Source organism: Physeter macrocephalus, chromosome 7 (genome assembly GCF_002837175.3).
Source record: "Physeter macrocephalus isolate SW-GA chromosome 7, ASM283717v5, whole genome shotgun sequence".
Taxonomy (NCBI): Eukaryota; Metazoa; Chordata; class Mammalia; order Artiodactyla; family Physeteridae; genus Physeter; species Physeter macrocephalus.
Window position 1 is genome coordinate 132,915,538 of NC_041220.1, and position 7,204 is coordinate 132,922,741.

The window sequence follows — 7,204 nt, forward strand, 5'->3', positions numbered from 1 at the left end:
TACCAAAACCAGACAAAAATGTCACAAAAAAAGAAAACTACAGGCCAATATCACTGATGAACATAGATGCAAAAATCCTTAACAAAATACTAGCAAACAGAATCCAACAGCACATGAAAAGGATCATACAGCATGTCAAGTGGGGTTTATCCCAAGAATGCAAGGATTCTTCAATATACACAAATCAATCAATGTGATACACCACATTAACAAATTGAAGGAGAAAAACCATATGATAATGTCAATAGATTCAGAAAAAGCTTTCAACAAAATTCAACACCCATTTATGATAAAAATTCTCCAGAAAGTAGGCCTAGAAGGAACTTACCTCAGCATAATAAAGGACATATATGACAAACCCACAGCCAACATCATTCTCAATGGTGAAAAACTCTCAATGGTGAAAAACCATTTCCACTAAGATCAGGAACAAGATGAGGTTTCCCACTCTCACCACGGTTATTCAACATAGTTTTGGAAGTTTTAGCCACAGCAATCAGAGAGGAAAAAGAAGTAAAAGGAATCCAAGTCAGAAAAGAAGAAGTAAAACTGTCACTGTTTTCAGATGCCATGATACTATACGTAGAGAATCCTAAAGATGCTACCAGAAAACTACTAGAGCTAATCAATGAATTTGGTAAAGTAGCAGGATACAAAATTAATGCACAGCATCTCTTGCATTCCTATACACTAATGATGAAAAATATGAAAGAGAAATTGAGGAAACACTCCCATTTACCATTGCAACAAAAAGAATAAAATACCTAGGAATAAACCTACCTAAGGAGACAGAACACCTGTATGCAGAAAATTATAAGACACTGATGAAAGAAATTACAGATGATACCAACAGATGGAGAGATATACCATGTTCTTGGATTGGAAGAATCAACATGGTGAAAATGAGTATACTACCCAAAGCAATCTACGGATTCAGTGCAATCCTTATCAAACCAGCAATGGCATTTTTCACAGAACTAGAACAAAAAATTTCACAATTTGTATGGAAACACAAAAGACCCCAAATAGTGAAAACAATCTTGAGAAAGAAAAACAGAGCTGGAGGAATAAGGCTCCCTGACTTCAGACTATACTACAAAGCTACAGTAATCAAGACAGTGTGGTACTGGCATAAAAACAGAAATATAGACCAATGGAACAGGATAATGACATAAATCACAGAAAGATCCTTTTTGACCCACCTCCTAGAGAAATGGAAATAAAATCAAAAATAAACAAATGGGACCTAATTAAACTTAAAAGCTATTGACCAGCAAAGGAAACCATAAGCAAGACGAAAAGACAACCATCAGAATGGGAGAAAATATTTGCAGACGAAGCAACTGACATAGGATTAATCTCCAAAATATACAAGCAGACCATGCAGCTCAATATCAGAAAAACAAACAACCCAATCCGAAAATGGGCAGAAGACCTAAATAGACATTTCTCCAAAGAAGACATACAGATGGGCAAGAAACATATGAAAAGATGCTCAACATCACTAATCATTAGAGCAATGCAAATCAAAAGTACACTGAGGTATCACCTCACACCAGTCAGAATGGCCATCATCAAAAAATCTACAAACAATAAATACTGGAGAGGGTTTGGAGAAAAGGGAACCCTCTTGCACTGTTGGTGTGAATGTAAATTGATACAGCCACTTTGGAGAACAGTATGGAAGTTCCTTAAAAAGCTAAAAATAGAACTACCATATGACCCAGCAATCCCCCTACTTGGCATATACCCTGAGAAAACCATATTTCACAGACAGTCATGTAGCACAATGTTCATTGCAGCACTATTTACAGTAGCCAGGACATGGAAGCCACCTAAGTGTCCATGGACAGATGAATGGATAAAGAAGATGTGGCACATGTATACAATGGAATATTACTCAGCCATAAAGAGAGACGAAATTGAGTTATTTGTAGTGAGTTAGATGGACCTAGAGTCTGTCATACAGAGTGAAGTAAGTCAGAAAGAGGAAAACAAATACCATATGCTACCCGACCCTGACCTAAAGTAAGTTCCCAGCAGAGGTTTTTCCTGGGTTTTGAATTTGCAGTAACAGGTGTGAACATTCTAGCAGCAGTTTGATGATCATGTATGATACTGCAAACAGGACAAAAAAAAATACCATATGCTAACACATATATATGGAATTTTAAAAAAATGGTTCTGAAGAACCTAGGGGCAGGACAGGAATAAAGATGCAGATGCATAGAATGGACTTGAGGACACAGGTAGAAGGAAGGGTAAGCTGAGATGAAGTGAGAGAGTGGCGTGGACATATATACACTACCGATGTAAAATAGTTACCTAGTGGGAAGCAGTGTCATAGCACAGGGAGATCAGCTCTCTCGGTGCTTTGTGACCACCTAGAGGGGTGGGATAGGGAGGATGGGAGGGAGACACAATAGGGAGGGAATATAGGGATATATGTATGCATATATCTGATTCACTTTGTTATACAGCAGAAACTAACACAACATTGTAAAGCAATTATACTCTAATAAAGATGTTAAAAAAAGAAGAAAACAAAAGCTAGATGTATTTTGAAAAGCGAAAGAAATCCATATGTTAACATTAGTATAGATCTACATTTCCCAAATGTGTAACAAAAATATTAACAGGTATTTTGAAAAATATCTCTTCATGAAACAAAGTTCTATGTTTCAATAAGATTAGGGAACATTAACTTAAATAAAATTATACAAGTTACTTTATTGCTTGATTTTTCAGAGTGTGCATTATGTGTATCTCCAAGAGGAGAATATATTATGTAGCATTTCCTGGACTCCTTGTGCATTTAACTTTTTCCCATGAGCAACTTGCTTTGGGAAGTAATCTGAACAAATCTGGTTTACAAGGTAACTTTGTCAACATTTCATATTTTCAGAATGATTCTTAACCATTCTAATAGTTCTGTAGTGGTATATCACTTTTGCTTCAATTTGTATTTCCTAATGTTGAATGAAGTTGGGCATGTTTCAACATGCATTTTGCCATCCCTCTGTGTGGTATCTTTTAAGGTTTTTTTTCTTGTTGTTTTTTTTTTAGCAACTGATAATTAATTGACCAATACATTTTAAGACTTTTTGTTTGCTATTCTATAAACAGTCAAGGAATGGAAATTTTTCTGTTGGCTCCCCTCTGCTTTTTAATCTCCCCTCTTCCCTGACACATTCTCACGTAAGTGGCAATTATTGCTTTTCTTGTTTCCTAATGAAAGAGAAATAGTGGTATATTGGGTACATATATACAATGGAGTATTACTCAGCTATAGAAAGGAGTGAAATTGGGTCACTTGTAGAGAGGTGGGTGGACCTAGAGTCTGTCATACAGAGCAAAATCAGGAAGAGGAAACAAGTATCGTGTATTAACACATGTATGAGGAATCTAGAAAAATGGTACAGATGAAACTATTTGCAGGACAGGAATAGAGACACAGATGTGGAGAACAGACGTGGACATGGTGGGGGGGTGGGATGAATTGGGAGATTCGGATTGACGTATTTGCACTGCCACATGTAAAACAGATAGCTAGTGGGAACCTGCTGTATGTAGCGCAGGGAGCTCAGCTTGGTGCTCTGTGGTGACCAAATGGATGGGGTGGTGGGAGGGGAGGGAGGTCCAAGAGGGAGGGGGATATATGTATACATATAACTAATTCACTGTGTTGTACAATAGAAACTAACACAACATTGTAAAGCAACTATACCCCAATAAAAATAAGTTAATTAAAAATAAAAATGAGCACTGTTTGCTCTTGTGTTTATTTTTGTAGAGTTTTAAGACTTCCCTGTATTTTGGTACAAGTCACTTACGAGATACGTGCTTTGCAAATACTTTCTTCCAGTAGTGGCATCTATTTTCACTCTATTAACAATAAAGTTTTAATAATGTCCAACTAACCATTTTTTTTCCTATCATTGATCATACTTTTGATGTTGTATCTAAAAACTCTTCACCAAAAGCAAGGTTGTGGGAATTGTCTCTTTTAAATTGAAGTTTTATAATTTTACATTTTACATTTGGTCATTGATTCATTTTTATTTTTCTGTAAGTGTTAAGATCATGTCTAGATTTATACTTTTGCTTTGAACATCCAGTACCATTTGTTATAAAGATTATTCTTTTTCCATTGAATGCCTTTCCATCCTTTTAAAAAATCAATTATCTTTTAGTGGGTGTCTTTCTGGGCTCTATATTCTGTTCCATTGATCTTTATCTATATTCTTGGGCCAATATGATGCTTTCTTGACTATTGCCTTTTAGTAAGGTTTCAAATTAGATGCTGTGGTTCCTCCAGCTATCTGTCTTTTTCAGATATTATTGGCTATTCTGGGGCTTTTTACCTTCCATATAAACTTTTGAGTCAGTTTATTGATATCTACAAAGCAGCTTGGTGGGATTTTGATTGCACTGACTGTATAGGTCAAGTTAGGAAAAATTGACATCTTAACAATATTAAGTCTCGTATATGAACACAGACTATCTCTTGATTTATTTAGAGCTTTGATTTTTTCATCAGTGTTTTATTTTTTTTACTGAAACATTGTAACCATTAAACAGTAAGTGCCCCTTAACCCCTCTTCCAGCCCCTGGAAACCACTATTCTATTTTCCCTCCCTATAAATTTGACTATTCTAGGTACCTCATATAAGAGGAACCATAAAATATTTATTCTGTGTTTGGCTTATTTTACTTAGAATGCTGTTTTAAGGTTCATATATTTTGTAGCTTTTGTCAAGATTTCATTCTTTTTTAAGAGTGAATAACATTCCATTGCATGTTCATATCACATTTTGTTTATCAATTCATCTATAGCTAGACATTTGTGCTGTTTCCACCTTTTGGCTGTTGTGAATAATGTTGCTATGAACAAGATATACAGATATCTATTTGAGTCTCTGCTTTCAGTTTTTGGGGGTGTATACCTACAATGATAATCCTATGTTTAATTTTTTACAGAAATGGCGTACTCTTTTCCGCAGTAGCTATATCATTTTACATCTCCACCAGCAATGCACAAGAGTTCCAGCAATGCACAAGAGTTCCAATATCTCCACATCCTCACTAACGCTTGTTACTTTTAGGTTTTTGTTTGTTTGTTTGCTTGTTAAGTAAAAGCCATCCTAATGCATGTGAAGTAGAAGTGGTACCTCACTGTGGTTTTGATTTGCATTTCTCTAATGATTTCATGTGCTGTGTGTGCTATTGGCCATTAGTATATCTTCTTCGAAAAATATCTATTCAAGTCCTTTGCCTGTTTTTTGGATTTCTAGAATTTCCTTTTGATTCTTAGAGTTTCCATCTCTCTGCTTACACTGTTCTTGCATGTTGTATGCTTTCTCTATTAGAGCCATTATCATATTAAATATAGTTAAAAAAATTCTCAGTCTGACATTTCCAATATGATGATTGCTCTGTCTTTTCATATTGAGTTTTTCTTCGTTTGCCTCACTTGTAATTTTTGATGAATGCAAGATATGTATAAGGTAATAGGACCTGAGGTATCAAGTCTTTGATGTGGTGATCTGCCTAGGAGTTGGGTTATGCTTAACATTTATTTTAGCTATAAGAATCAGGCTTCAAATTCCTATAATGGTCTTGTTTTTAATCTCTGTTCTTGGTTTTGTTGCTTTCCTATATACTGCTCCTAGAGAGACTCTGTGCCTGACAGCTTATTCAGCTTTAATCTACTGTTATTTCCCTTCTGATTTACTCTCATTTTCAACATACCTCCTATCACTAAACTGGATGGGCTACCAGGTATGGGTGAAACCTTGGGTTTCTTACAGACAACTGCTGCTAATCTTTCTTCTCCACCAGTTGTGTAATTGACCAGTGAGGAAAGTAATGAAAGGCAGTAGATCCTTCATGCACTGGATATTGGGGTATCTTTGAACTTTGGGAAATGTTTGGTATCCATTTGTTTGAGGTCTAGGTGTTTCTTACTCTCCAAAATAGATTCCTACATTAATGCCTCACCAATAATCTTAGCTATGGGAATTCATGCATGTGCTGGGAGTGCCCAAGACCACCCTCAGGCTCAATGATTCACTGTAAGGACTTATAGAAACTGTTATACTCATGATTGTAGTTTACTACTGTGACAGAATACAGATGAAAACCAGCAGAAGGAAAACAAGTATATGAGGCAAAATTCAGGAGAAACCATGTGTAAGCTTCCAAGTGTTTTCACCCATTTGGGTAGCATGGACATGCTTATTTCTCCCAGAAACAGTGTGTGACAACACATATGAGGTGTTGACAACCACAGAAGCTCACTTGAGCCTCGGTATCCAATGTTTGTATTAAGGGCCATTCACATAGGCATGCAGTTCTTGTGTGACTGAACTCAACTACTCAAATTCCAGCCTTTCAGAGCAAAAATAGTCATTCATCATTAATTACATTTGTTTGCATAAACTATCTGATTAAACTGGTTAGGCATAGCCCATGGCCTAATGCATACAAAAACATTCGTTCACCATGAAAAGTATTGTTAGCATGAATTATTTCATCAAAGTGGTACACTGTGGTGTAAGCCCTTAGGCATGCAAAACACTCATATTAGGCAGAATATTCTAAGGGCTCAAAGTTTTTCTCCCAAGGTCCAAGCCTGATGATAAGCCTTCTTGCTAATATGCAGGGTTTATGAAATCCCAGTCTGTTGAGTTAACCCTTTCCTTGCACAATGCCTTTATGTAGCTCCTTCCCGTATTGACTCTGTGTTTGGCCATGTGACTTGCTTTGGCTAATGGAATATCAGCAACTGAGATATAAAACATAAGCTTAGTAAGTGTTTGTGTTTGTCTTCTTGGAAAGCTACTGCTATGTTAAGAAGTCTTGTCCAGCCTCCTTGAGAATAAAGAAACATGTGGAGAAAAAGTTTCAGCAATTTTATCCATCTGAGCCGAGTTCAGTCAACTCACCAACTTATGAAAAATAATGACTTGTTTTTATTTTAAGCCATGAGGTTTTAGAGTAGTTTGTTAAACAGCAAAAAATAACTGATACAGGAATTGGGGTTCCAGAAGTTGGACTGATCCCAGAAGGGAGCTGATTGATTGAACTAAGTCTATCTACCCTATCTTTGAATTAAAAAAAAATAAGGTTAGAACATTGACTTCATAGCACAATAAAAAATAATGTATTGTCAGGACAGAAAAAAAGATAGAAACAAACTAAA

The 7,204-nt window shown here is 36.0% G+C and overlaps 1 non-coding gene across 1 annotated transcript; it reads left to right on the plus strand.

Moving 5' to 3' along the window:
* The first annotated feature begins 1,976 nt into the window (after positions 1-1,976).
* On the plus strand, positions 1,977-2,130 carry LOC112063815 (small Cajal body-specific RNA 16). Its single transcript, XR_002891197.1, has one exon. It is a non-coding gene; the product is annotated as a small Cajal body-specific RNA 16 (non-coding RNA).
* Positions 2,131-7,204: the final 5,074 nt, after the last annotated feature.